Source organism: Pelodiscus sinensis, chromosome 6 (genome assembly GCF_049634645.1).
Source record: "Pelodiscus sinensis isolate JC-2024 chromosome 6, ASM4963464v1, whole genome shotgun sequence".
Lineage (NCBI taxonomy): Eukaryota > Metazoa > Chordata > Testudines > Trionychidae > Pelodiscus > Pelodiscus sinensis.
Window position 1 is genome coordinate 13,936,154 of NC_134716.1, and position 13,748 is coordinate 13,949,901.

The 13,748-nt window shown below is 43.3% G+C and overlaps 1 protein-coding gene across 5 annotated transcripts in view; it reads left to right on the forward strand.

Annotated features, from left to right (window-relative positions):
• Window positions 1-1,562: 1,562 nt before the first annotated feature.
• LINGO2 (leucine rich repeat and Ig domain containing 2) overlaps window positions 1,563-13,748 on the forward strand; it is an 831,708-nt gene continuing 819,522 nt past the window's right edge. For 2 of the 5 annotated variants that reach the window (XR_012904602.1, XR_012904603.1), the window contains exon 1: window positions 1,563-3,257. The gene's annotated coding sequence lies outside the window, so the exon portion shown is untranslated. The remainder of the gene's footprint in view (window positions 3,258-13,748) is intronic. The other 3 variants (XM_025185824.2, XM_025185823.2, XR_012904604.1) reach the window with 2 other exon arrangements.

A 13,748-nucleotide genomic window follows, 5' to 3' on the forward strand; every position in this document is an offset into this window, starting at 1 on the left:
AGCAGAGTGCCCCAACGATCGATTCTAGGGCCACCTCAGATCCAGAGATTGAGAGGCAGGTGGCATCAGGTATATACTTTGAGTGGTGTTGACTACATCAGATGAAAGAGGAGTTTTTTTTAAGGAAAGAAAATGATTTATCATTGCAGCTGACCTAATTAATAATTGACTAATTACTACTTACCTTTCAAAGACTTTTCACTACAAGAAGGAAGAACTACTATTTAACTTTGCTGGTGAAGGAAACTATAGCCCACAAATGTATCATAGCTTTTTCACCAAACGACCATTTAGTTTCTTAATAGGAATCAAACATTTTTTCTCTTGACATCTTCCTTTTTATTTTGTATAATTGACATGTTAAGCAGCCATAAACCAGTGTGAACTGGTTTAAGTATGCCCATACATGATTAGCATTGGTTTAACTAAAATGATTTATATAATTTATAAGTAACTGTTGTCCTTATTTTCAGAGGTCTTTCTTTTCAGAAAAGCACATTGTGCTGATGTTTTCGAAGTTGAAAGACTCCGGTGCACTCTCCATCCAACTTTCAGAGCTGTATGAAACACTTTTTTATCAAAGGGTCAATGATGTGTGATGATTTTTAAAGAGGGGTAGGGAGAGGAACACTTTTTTTTTGAGACTCCAGATTAAGAGAGCAGTTAACTATTCTTATTCAATTACTGGGTATCTGTGAATAAAGGATATACAATAAAATCAGTGTTCCTGCTACTGAATAGAAAAGACTCCTGAAATGTTATCTCTTGCCCCCTAAAGATATAAATCTGCCAAGGATTCTGATCTTTTCACTTTGCATGTAAAGTATCATCTGTTTCAAAGGGGAAAATTTGTCGATGTGATTAATGGTTGAAGTGTTAGAGTCTGCCCAAGAGGAAGTGGCAGAACTACATAGCTAAATTTCAATTTAAACAAGAGAAATTAAAAAATCTGGCAAATGAGAATCCCAACTGGTGGCTTCATGTCTCAAATGTCAGAGGAGGAAGTAGAGTTGCAGGATCTCGTATGACACTATGAATAAAGGAACAGGCTCTGGTTAAAGGAGACTCTGTTGGTAGAATGATCTAGGTCCATTTCTGGACCTTGGAAAAGGGTTAACTTCCAAACGAGTTCTTCAAGACCAGCGATGCAGGGCTTCCAGAAGGAGCAGAGAAAGTCCCCGTCTCCTTCTTTCTTTCTGAGCTGAGAGAAGGTTTCAGATTTTCCTTAGCTCGTTGGAGGCGTTATGTGACATTATTCACGCATCTATGGCGAGCTGACTGCCTTCCACGTGTTTCTGTCCAATTTTTTCTGGATGATGTTGGAAAAAGAGACACTGGCGTCACATCTTGCGCACACAATCCCTTCCCTGAGATGCTAATGGAAACTCAGACAGGGAAACAACGCAATCACCTCCAAGTTACGCTCCCCACTATCGCCGCGTGTTTGTTTGGCCCCCTCCCCCGCCCCCCATTGCGGGCTTGACTTCCTGCCGGTGGCAGCCGCCTCCTCCCCCCAGTGCTTGCCAAGCTCCCGGAGAGACGCTTTCCTCCAGCACCCGGCTGCGGCTTCTCCACGGCTCTTCCCTTGAAACGCTCGTGCTCACCCCAGCTGAAGGGCGAGGTGCTTTCACATCCTCCGCTTGCTTATCAAGCGTTCCCCTCCAGTGCCTGGCGGGGATGGAAAGCGCGCTAGAGGGGAGCCATCAGCTTCTCCCGCCCCTCTCTGCGCTGCACCGCTGCCCATTACCTGCAGGGCAACCAAGCGCACTCGGCTCCCCGAGGAGGACAAAGGCGGCGAGGAGCCTGGCTGGCGGGTCGCCTGGCTAAAGTTCTTAGCTCCGTGCCGCGTCCAGCGCCGGGGAGGCGCACACTTCAGTCCCCACCCATGGCAGCACCAAAACACGCGCTGTGGACACCTAACCACCCACGCCCCGCTCCCTGTGTCACAGTCACCAGAAGCCCCCTCCCCTTAGTCACCGCGCGCCAAATCCTTCAGCCGTCACTCGGGGAAACTTGCTTTCCCGGAGCGTCTGACCGCGCCCCAGCTCCTTCCCAGGAATATAAAGGGGCTCTTAGAAATCGCGCCTCTGCCTGGTGAATCCTGTCTCCTCCCGCAAGCAGCAGCGCCCTCTGCCCTGAGCAGTGGGGCCAGGAAGACCGAGAATAAACCGGAGAGGTGCAAGCTGCGAACTGCCCCGCACCCAGCAGCACTGCCCCCAGTGCACCGCTTAGAAATGGCTGCTAAAGTGGCTGGGTCTTTCCCTCTCCTCACCCCTCCTCTGTACCAGCTGAGCTTTCCACCTGCTACCGTCTAGCCTGCTATAGGGCCGCATTGAAAATTTCCCGGCGCCTTGCCACACGCGAGTTCCAGCCGGCGTCACGCCGCACGGTGGGTTTAGGCAGAGGCAGAGCTCTCTTCGCTGCCTTCCCAGGACGAGAACTTTCCGGGGGCCAAGCGGGGATGCTTTGGCGCCGCTATTCGAAGCGGTGCGGGGTTGCCTCGGACTCCAATGCCGCGGGAGGAGCAGCTGCAGCCGCGGTTCCTTGCGGAAGAAGTGGCTAGGGCGGGGCGGAAGGGGTTAATAGCTGCCTGCCTTCTGCACAGTAGCGGGCGGTAATTGTCAGACCAGGCAGCAGGCTGAGAGAAGCGGGCGGGAAGGACTTTGGGTGCCTTGTTGCAGCCGGCTAATTACCGAGGAGTCATTGGTTGCTTTTGGGTGGCGCATTTTATTTTCATGTAGCCCCCCCTCCCCCTTCCTGCTGCTGGTGTGTGCGTTACAGCCCGGGAAGGTGCAGCTCTCCCTTTCTCACACACTCCCTCGCCTAGGCTGCTGCTGCTTCAGCATCACCTGAAAGTTTCCTCCGTGTAAGGGCTCCTCCGGAAGGGCACTGGGAGAGCCCCTTGCCTTGCAGCCGCCGTGTGCCCCCGGCGGGGCAGGAACAGAGCGACTTCTCCGTTAAAGAAGACGAGGAGAAGGCTAGGCTGGAGGATTTCCGTTCCGTCCTGCCTGATCCAGGGGATTGTCTGTAACGGGAAGGAAGATATCTGAAATGCCAGCCAAAGTGTAAAGGCTGAGAGGCGAGAGAAAGCCATCAGTGCGGGGCTGTGGCTTGGCACATCCCTGGGAAAGATTTCTTAGCTGGTTTCTGGCACCTACGCGGAACTGTGGATTCAGAAGCAAGTCTGCTGCCTGGCTTTTCCTGCGTCCCATCCCGCTTGTGTTAAGGACATTAAGGATAATTATGATCGCCTCGAGGTAAGTGAAGGAAGGGGGACGCAGCTGGGGTCCCTCTTCTGTCATGTAAAGAAGAAATAACTCGGGGGAGGGGGCGAATACATCAGATAAAATCGCCCCTCCCCGCTCTCCTCCGCTCCCTTGCGGTTCACAGATTGATTGCAAGAGCAGAGAGGAAAGTTAGTGCCTCCCTAATTAGGCAGGCTGGGGAGGGGAGTGGTGGGGCTGGCGATGGAGAGGGTCTTGCCGTTAAAACCTTGGGGTGATTTAATGACCAGTTAAATCTTAGCACCGGGACTTGCTGCTTCCTAGCCCCCACTGATAGTCCTCCACTTTTAACTGAGCTTTGTGAATTTGCGGCTGGCTCCGAAGCTCCGTGGTAGCAGTGTGTGTCGAGCACAATTGCAAAACGGGGAAGAGCGCCGGGATTGCAAGTCCACGCATCTCCCGGCAGCCAGCGCCGAGCGCTGTCTGAGCCACTCCACTCCGGAGACTTGTCCTGGTTGCGCTTCTCCTTCCTGCCGCTAGAGGCTCTGGGGAAGAGCTGTGAGCGCGGGGAGAGGAGTGGCCGAGAGACTCCGCGCAGCGCGCCCGTGCCAGCCACCGGCATCTGTGAGCGAAAGGTGCCGCGGGGCTCCTCTCTCCCACCAGTTCCGCGTCGTGCAGCCAGGCACCGCTGTACAGCGCCATTAGCTCTCCCGCGCTCGCCTACCCCCAGCCTTGGAGGCGCGGCCGCCCCCTCACTGCCCGTGGGGATTTAGCAGTGCCCGCGAGAGCGTCTCAAGGGGTGCCTCCCGGGCAACATAGGGCAGAGGGGTCATTGCCTGTTCTCCCCCCTCCATTGGCCCAGTTCCCTCACCCCTTCGACAAGTTTTCCTCGTCTTAGCTTCTGTGTATGGTTCACTGAAAGCATTGTCCTGATCCGTCCTGTCCTGTAATAGCGGCGCCCTGCCCTTTGCCTGACAGAAGGCAGGGGACTGCAGCTAGGTTGGAAGCGGGGCCTGAAGAAACATCCCTCGCCCTGTACTATCGTTATAGACCCTGAAACGCTCCATCCTTGAGGGCAGTGTCTGGTCCGGGTTGAAAAGAGAGTGCACGGTAACCACCACCCATTGTGCTGCTGGCGGTGGGGAGGAGTAAAAGGAGAACAACAGAATAGGAGTAAGGCAAATGATGCTAGACCTAACTCCTCCTCCCCCACCCCTTCCTCATTTTAGTGGTCATAGGAACAAGCCTATGGGTGGGACTTTGTCTTGATACAAAAGCATTTTAAATAAAAAGCTGCAAGTGGCATGAAGGGACTACCACCCCTGTGCCCCGTATGATGGCAAATGTGCCTCTTGGAGTTTTCACTTTTAATTACTTTGGAGTACCTGTGGTCATCTGATACAACACTGCAGAATTTGCACATGCGGGGTTTTAAGGAGGCCCTCTCCCGATAGAAGTGCCGGGAGCCGGTATCTTGCATGAAACTGGACGTTAATAACACAAGCAACCAACCAAGTCGGGGCCATTATACCATCTATTGGTCTTGCTGAACACAAAAGTTTAAATGCCAGTGCTCGCAAAATAATATCTGGAGTAATAATATACATAAAATGATTGCAAACATTTCTTTTCCTAGCTTCCTGTAGGATGAGACCAAGGAACCAGTGTACTCTCACCTTTATCCTATGTGACTGTCATTTTAAACTATTGCCATATAAAAAATAAGATGTCTTTTTTTTAAAAAAAAGAGGTTAAATATTTCCAAAATATATAAAATTGTAGGTTGGCTGGTGAAGCTTTGACAGTCAAAAAGGGAGGGACAGTAGGAGTTTGTGGCTTTGACACACAGACTAAAAAGCAGTGCCTGGTTCCTAAATCTGAAACTACAATACTAAGCCACAAACATGAAAATTGCTTCATCATTTGTTGTTGTAAAGAAAGGGAAGCTTGGACTTACATACTGTAGTTCTCAAGCCTCACCTTAGTTTGTGTAGCTGTGTGTCACAGATGGCGAGAACCACAGTGTGAGTAGTATTTCCAAGGGTTACCCTATGCGTATATTAGACATGCTTGCACTCCATTATAATGCACAGACAAAAACACGATAGCAAAGTTGGAGAAGAAGGAAGTAAATATTTTTGCAAAGCTATACTATTTAAAAAAAAAGAATTTTAAAAGAAAGTGACCGCTCCCCAAAATCAAAACAGTAACGGCTACATTTCTATCACTATTCTACAATCAAGATGGGCACCCCTGTGAATGAACAGCTCTTCAGTCTATTCTGATAAAGATAATGTGTAGATGATATATCTATGACCTGAATTACTGTGTTTAATATTAGTTAATGTGTGAAACCTTCTCAACTTGTTTAAAAGCGAAACATTCTGAAATCGGTTAAACTGTGCAGGTCTGTTATCTCTTACACTGGGCAAATAGAGGAAAATAAATATTGCATTTAACTTCTCTGAACTCTGTTCACTGATTAAGACTAACAGCCACAAAGATACGACAATGTGATATAGCCACATGTGAGTTGTGTGTCTTGATATGCTAGCAGATATTGTGCAGCATTTTTTCCCCCTAGACGTTCTGTGAAAGGGCTGTAGGTGGAAATGTTTTCCTGTGCAGTGGGAAGAGGAGATGAAATACAAAGTATTGGAGAAGCTTGTCAGTGCCAGATAGCTATCTGTAAGCTCTATATTTGTTATGTTAACATTAGTTATGAATAAAACCATACATTGTGATGTGATACAGTTAAGACTTAGGAGAAGATTAATTTGATATCCATGGTATACTCTTCTAAAATCAAAAGGAAAAAGGAGTCTGGTCATGTGGGCATCAGCTCAGTGACCTGATAACGTATTTAAAAAATGCAGGTCTTTTGGCATCTATTTTTGAAGACATCACACTAGTAGAAACGTGGCATCTGAGTGTAATGTGTGGATGTAAAAGTCTAGTGACTGTTGATATTCACTAGCAATTTGTGCCAGTAAGATATTTTGCTTTTGACACTAGCCTCTTGATTTTTATTCCTCGTGTTTGTTTAGAAGTCCTATCCAAAGCCCTCTCGCTTCAGTAGGCTTGGTATTAAGCCATAAATTGTGTGATCAACTAGCCCTCAGTGAGCCAGGTACAATTAAAAAAAAGAGTTTTGGATTGATGGATTGGATCTGTTTCATTGAAATAACACACATTTTTAATACTCCATTGAAAACAGAGTCCTTTTCACAAATAGCCTTTTGGGTGATGAGATTAATTGTAATGTAATGTGTGTGTGGGGGGTGGGGGGAAGAGATGATGTATTGGGGTCTTTTAACAGCTGTCATTAATGCAGTATCTTTTTCTCAACACTTACCGATCCAGATATCGTTTTTTTTAAACATGTCTTCGATATACTGCATTGTTTATATTTACTAATTAATCATGGATTGACATTTGTATATCATTAATAGACTGATTTTTAGCTAAGCCTGGGTGTAATTATGGATTCTTACAGATACTTACCATATCATTTAGAATGAAAAAATTATTATCTAATACATTTTTCAGGTATTTGGAAAAAAATCTTTGGAATTATTTTTTTATTCTAACTGGAAAAAACAAATTACTGTATTTAAAATGTGTTAATAAATGAGCTGAACTCCAGAACCAATGAAGCTGAATTAGTTAATGCTACGGCCACATCTCAAGATGTTTCATGCAATATATAAATCGCATGATGATTTCAGTCATTGCTACTTTGGATGTTAAAACCCTTTAAGAGTTATGCTTTATAGTTTTCAAACTTAGCCCCACCCCCAGTTTAGGTTGCCTACAACTTCATGTGCATTCTGATCTGTTGAGATACTCATTTCTTGCCTATATAGTGAATAAGAAGAGAAAAAAAAGACAAGACCAAATGGTAAGCAGTGCTGTATAGTGACATTTCAGTGACCCAATTTCTGTTGGTAGAATGCAAGTGTGTGTTTGTTCAGAAAACAGCATTTGAAATAATCTTGCGTAACTATTTGATCAAAGAGCTAATCTTTAATTCTCTTTGCTTAAAATAGACACCACTGTCTGTATATTGCAGAGGATTTCATTCACATACAGATTTGCTATTACCTACTCCATTGTATTCTTATAAAAGTTGTTTTGGGTCAAAATAACTATTAGATTAATAGGCCTTCCACTGGGAAGAGCTTTTGATTGACTTTTTAAAACCTGCTATTTGATAAAATAACATTCAAATGAAGATTTTTATTAAAATATTTTAGGGTTCTTTAGATTGTGGATGTTCTTTGTTCTAAATATACAGTCATTTATTGTTGATTGCAAGAGACATTAAATGACACGCATTCACCAGACTTTAGATGACATTATATTGAGTGGAATTATATTTTCCTTAGCAAGATGACTGACTGAGATGGGTATCTAGTTTTTCCATATCACTTATTTATTGCCTGGTCCCTAGGACAGAAAGTAAATGACATTTTGGTTATCGAATTGATGTAATATAATATCAAATTGTCTAAAGGCAGATATTTTTTACCTCAAAGTCAAAACCAAATGCATGATACAACGGAAATATAGGTAAAAACCATTAGCTAAATTTTCTATTCTGTAGTCACACTGTAGTGAATTAGATTGAACAAAAGGATTTGTGGTCTTCACAATCTCATTTTAATATATTACTATGATTAACTGCAGGATGTCTCTTACAGCCAGCATGAAGAGGAATAGCTTGTACACAACCTATTGCTTCTATGCACCAAGAGTAAATTATTTATTATAAATGTATTTTATGCCAGTCCCCTATTTACTCTTGGAGCTTTTTAAAAACTCATCTCCCAGCTGAAAACTGAATTTGATACACTATTTCAAAAGGGTTGTAGTAGAAACAGAAGCCTTGGTCTATACTTGGGAGTTACTTCAAAGTAACTCCCCCCCCCCCTTTTTTTTTTTTGAAATAACACGTGAAGTGTCCACACTACCAAGCCCTTTATTTCAAAATAATGGGCTGTTTATTTTGAAATAATTCCTGATTTCCAAGAGGAATAACACTTATTTTGAAATAGCAGCAGTGGAGCATCCACACTACTGCTACTTCAAAATAACTATTCCCTGGAGTCATTCCTGGGGCTCTAAGTTGAGGAAGTGCATCCACATTAAGGGAGCCTGCCTCAGACTAATTTTAAGGCTTCCCTATAGTGTGGACATTCTATTTCTAAATAACTTATTTTGAAATCACTATATTTCAAAATAATTTCCTAGTGTAGACATGCCTGAAGGGTCCTAGAAAACATGGTTTAATTTCTCCCACCCTAACTTGTGGTGATGGCTCAAGTTTGACATACTGAGGAGGACAGATACTGCAGCATTACACGAACTGATATACTTCAGGCATGTAGAACAGCTGGTGTCCAAGCAATAGTTCAGTTTTGATTTATAGAAACATAATAGGAAAGGAAAACAATGACAATTATTTCAAACACACCAGGCTGCAGCTTTTAGAACCCTGGTATACATCACAGCCAAGAGTCCAATCTAATGCCTGTTGAAGTAGATACAAAGGCTCACACTGAGTGCAGTGGTTGATTGTTCAAATCCCTGACTTTCATAAAATGTGGACTTTTTCTATGGTCCTTTCTTTAGCAGCTACCTTTTGTAATTGCCCTGGCGTGCCTCAATCTTCATTCTGAGACCACACTCATAGGAATCATTCCCAGTGTTCTGAGGCTCATAAGTGGCCCTTCATGTTTTGTTGGGATAACCTTCATCTTCCTCTATTCTACCTGCTAACTATTTTTTGTTCCTATTCTATATCATTACTCTAATTTTACCCCTTTCTCTTATTCCTGAGGAAATAGCATTGCATCAAAGTGAACAGTGGTAAGAGTTGCAATTGTTCTGATGCATTTTGAATTGGAGACCTAATGAAATCCTGGTAGGCTATAAATGCATGGCAGCCATGCATTAGCATGGTGACCAACTCCGGAAGATGGACCATGCCTTTGTGCTCTTTCCAGAGTGAATCCCAGTCAAGAACTTAGCACTGCTACTGTTGTACTCAGCTTTTCAAGTTTTCTAACTTCTGCAAAACAGACAGGCTTTAGTTCTTCCTTAACTCCATCTTGACAAAACACCTGCAAGAACCACAGTTACAGTAACTGTTCTTTTCGTTGTTGGCACAGTGGTGAAAATGACACACACAGAGATAGAGACAGTTGATGGGAAAACTTGACTAGGCTTTATTTCTTTGGGAATGCCTGCCTCTTGGGTGACTTCCCCACACCTACATATGAACATACTTTTGAATTTACCTTTTGCCTTCACCCCTCCATCCTTCCTATCCCACCCTTTTCAAATCTTTAATTAAGAAGGGGACAATGGGATGCTCTAAGGGCCCTGTGCTGAATCTAATGGGAAAAGGAGATGGTATGACTCCTGTCAGGCCCCCTACCTGTTTTTGAAGAGTACCCTCACCCCATCACCTGACATAGGGTTGGAAGTGAAGCATGCCCAGACCCACTGCTTTTGTGTGTGTGAGTAAAACAGCTTCCTGGGACTGACTCATTTTGGTTTTAACAGGAAAGCATGTGCTGGGGAAAGAGTCTATTCTCTCTGCTGAAAACTTCTCCCCTCCCATCAGGGCTTAGGGGACTCTGTCTTCTTTGGAGCCATATGGATTCTGGTAACCTGCTCTGTTTTCTGATACTTGAACATTTTGTCTATTACTGTACACCAGTTACCTAATGTATATCCACTATAGATTTAGGAAGCAGGCTCATGAAGAAGAATAGGGGCCTGAGGAATTGGCTTGTGAATGGAAGGGAAGATGAGCCTCTATTTGAAGGAAGTGGGATATTTTTGGTTGGAAAATTAAGTGCTAAATTCTCACTTTCTGTAAACTGTATAACTCCAAGATTAGAGGAAACACCTTCATTTGCCCCCACTGAAAAGTTAGCACAATGAGCTTTGAACAGGACTCTTTGAAATATTGATGCTGGCATCATTTTTAAAGGATGTTAATGTTACCCCAAAAATTCGCACTAGGACCACACAAGATTACACTAGCATGGGTTTATAGACTGAGGAATTAACACTGCACTATATGGTTAAACTAAAGAGGATAGAGCTGCCACTAAAGGTTTAAACTAAAGGGGAATTGTTATGTCGTGGGGAGTTTCAGAGTATAGGAAGAAATCAGTGGAAAGGCAGAGAGCTGGAGTAGGTGCAAGTGTCCATTTTATTGCATAGCACAGAACTCACCAGAACAAGCCCAGACTAGCTGGGCTGACCCCAGTGACCTACTCAGTTACCATAACAACAAGATCTATATCTACAACCCAATATACAACAGGAATCATCTCTCACATTCTCATTCCTACCCTCAGGCACTTACACAAGCATTTGGGTTGCAGAAGGAACCAAGGCATGTTGGTTCTGGAAGGTCTGTCTGCTGATCATGGCTGGGGAGCTGGTCAGGAAAGAAACTGGTTGCTTCTTCTCAGAAAGAAAGAGGGTTTCTGCTCTCTCCTTTTATTGACTCATCCACATTCCTCGCCAGGGATTATGCCCAGATTTCTCTTGCTCCAGCAAAACAGCAGTCTCCTTCATTGGTTTGATGACTCATCACCTGTTCCACATACACAGCCTTTCAATCTCTAATCCCAGACGCAATAGTCTCCACACACACACACACACACACACACACACACACACCCCAGGGCAGAATGCAGTTTAGAACAAATTACAAGCAAAGTGGCTGAGCATTACAAAGTTGCATGGCTCAACAATCACCAACCTTACAGTAGGCTTCTGAACTTAAAGCAAAGTTACTGAGAGTTACACAGTTGCAAGGTATTACAAAGATTACAGAGTTGCAAGGTTTAAGATTACAAGAAGTTGCAGAGTTTAAAACCATTACAAAGCTTCAGATAATTATTTACTAATCCATCAGTAATTAAATGATTTAGAAGACAACTGCCTCTCCCCCCCCCCCCCCCCCCAGCAATGCAGTCAGCAGGAGGCTTTTGTGAGTCTCTCTAAGTCATGTTTTGGCAGGACATTACAGTTTAGTGTATTTCCAAAAAAAACATGTGTAATAGCCCATGCGAAGGCTTTTATGCAACAATAGTGTGTTCATATTTTGTGAACATTGGATAGGAAATGCATAGGCACATTGGTAGTCTTGTTACCCCATAGGCTGCAGGTAGTAGTTACTCTATTAGATTTGAGGAAATGTATATCTATAAGCACATCATTACCGATTTTAAGGTCTGTGTTTACCTATCACAAGAATATAAAAACGGCTATTTTTAAAGGCATAGTTTGAAAATTTAGCCTTTTCTTAACATTGTGGGAAAAGTTATAAGATTTTAGACCATCTGTCATGGCGTTCCCAATCATCCTTATATTTTGCAGGTAGCTGTAATTAATGTAATGTAAAAATAAGTTCTCATCAGAATTTTGGTAATTTGTTCCAGTGAAGCTTGTGAGTTATTCTTTTAACATCGTTGCAAGAAGGTCCATAACAATGTAGAGAAAAGTGAAAACTCTCTAAGGCACAGACTTTGATTTAAGTAAAGATATTTTTCTAAACTATGGACCTAATTCTGTTCCCAGAGAGGAGTAAATTTGGAATATCAATAAACTCAATTAGATTCACTTCAGATTTATATTGGTCAGGGACCAGAGTTGTCATAATTGAGCACAACAAATTTAGAACAACACGCTTTGGGTCTTAAGCCAATCTCCAGCTACTGGAAACAATGAGGCGACCCAATATAGGTGATAGGGGGTGGCATACCACTCCTCTTCTGCATATTGTAGTGTTTGTACACCTTTCTTTTGAAGCATCTGGTACTAGCGACTGTTCAGATGCTGCACTAGCTAGACTTTGAGACTGAGCATGGCAATACTTGCTTATGTACCAAAATGTGTCCATAAGAACTAATATGCTTTTAACAGATTTTTCTAACCACTTTTAGCTTAATGTTATGATTATTATTTATTTTATTATTTATTAATAATAAGCCCTTCCAGGTCAGTTGTTTTTTCCTAAGCATTCACTAAGGATAGCAAAAGTAGGCTACAGTCAATGGACCTGATTTTCATTTGCATTAAGATCCATTACCAGAGTAATATAAAGGGGCTTTAGTGTAAATGAGACTGAAACTCAGTGGATCTGCTAAACAAACAGGCTCTAAAGGAGATAAATATATTGCAAAGAAGGTAAAATATCTTTCAGAGCTTTCTCCACATAGGATGATGGGGAGATAATTACCCTAGAGTTACCCTGTACAGGTAGTGAAAAGATAGTGATGTAACAACCAGAGAAATTAAATTGCACTCAAACATACAGGCTGAATGGCTTTCATCCAAAAATTCTAAAGAAAGTGGAAAAATAAAGTAGCTGCATTACTAATAAAAGTCTGTAATTCATCATTAAAAATGATGACTCCTGAGGGTGGCCAGCAGAGTACCCATATGTTAAAAGGCTATGAAAGTTGAGGCCATGGATATGCTTTATTTTAGTGCTTATGAATGAATGAATGAATGAATGAATGACAAATTAGTAAGTAAAAATTACAGTGCATCAGAGAAGCATATGACAGGAGAATTTAGATGAGGAAGACAAACTTGTAAAGCGTCTTAACATTGGCGGCAGCTATCATACCTTGGCTCATGCTCTACCCCCAAGATTCGCTCCTGCACTTGCCTGTGCTCTGTCCTGGACCAGTCTGGCTGGGGCTCCCCACAAGGACTTTGGGCAGCTGGTGCTATAATCGTGCAAGCGCTCTGAGGCTGGTGAGCTGGAATACTAGGCCTGGGTACCACAGTGGGGACACTTTGGGCTTCTGCAAGGAACAGGGAAGGCAGAAGGGGAAGAACAGGGCCAGGCCTCGGACACAAGGGTCTGGAAGGGGAGACCAGCCTCTCCCAATGGCTAGGTTACCAGCCACCTATGCATCTGAATATAATTTTAAAAACGGCTCTAGCATTTTGAGGTTTCCTTGAAAAATGTCACAGAAGTATTGATAAAAGTGAACCCATTGACATACTATAGTGTTAGGCATTTGAAGTTTCAGCGTATCCCCCTTCCGAATTCTTGAGACCACTTAGGCACTTAAATTCCATGGCCTCAAATGGGAGCTTTGTTTAAATTTAAGCACATGTTTAAGTACTTTATTAACTGGCCTTATGGGCTTTCATGATGCTATTAGGAAACTTGATAAGTATTGGGGGGACACTGTCAAGGATTAATACTTTGTTTCCTAGGTTTTAAGCATTTAAGGGAATTTTTCCCCCCATAATGTGGAAGTGGTGTTTAATGGTAGAGAATCCCAAGGGGTCAGTCTACTAAGCCCAAATCTACACTAAGGGAGAACGTTGATTTAAGATGCATAATTCCAGCTACGTGGATAGCATAGCTGAAGTTGACATACCTTTAGGTCAAGTTTCTGCTGCATCCCCACTGTGGGAGGCTGACAGGAGACAGTCTTCTGTTGACTTCTCTTACTCCTCGTGACCCAGTTGAGA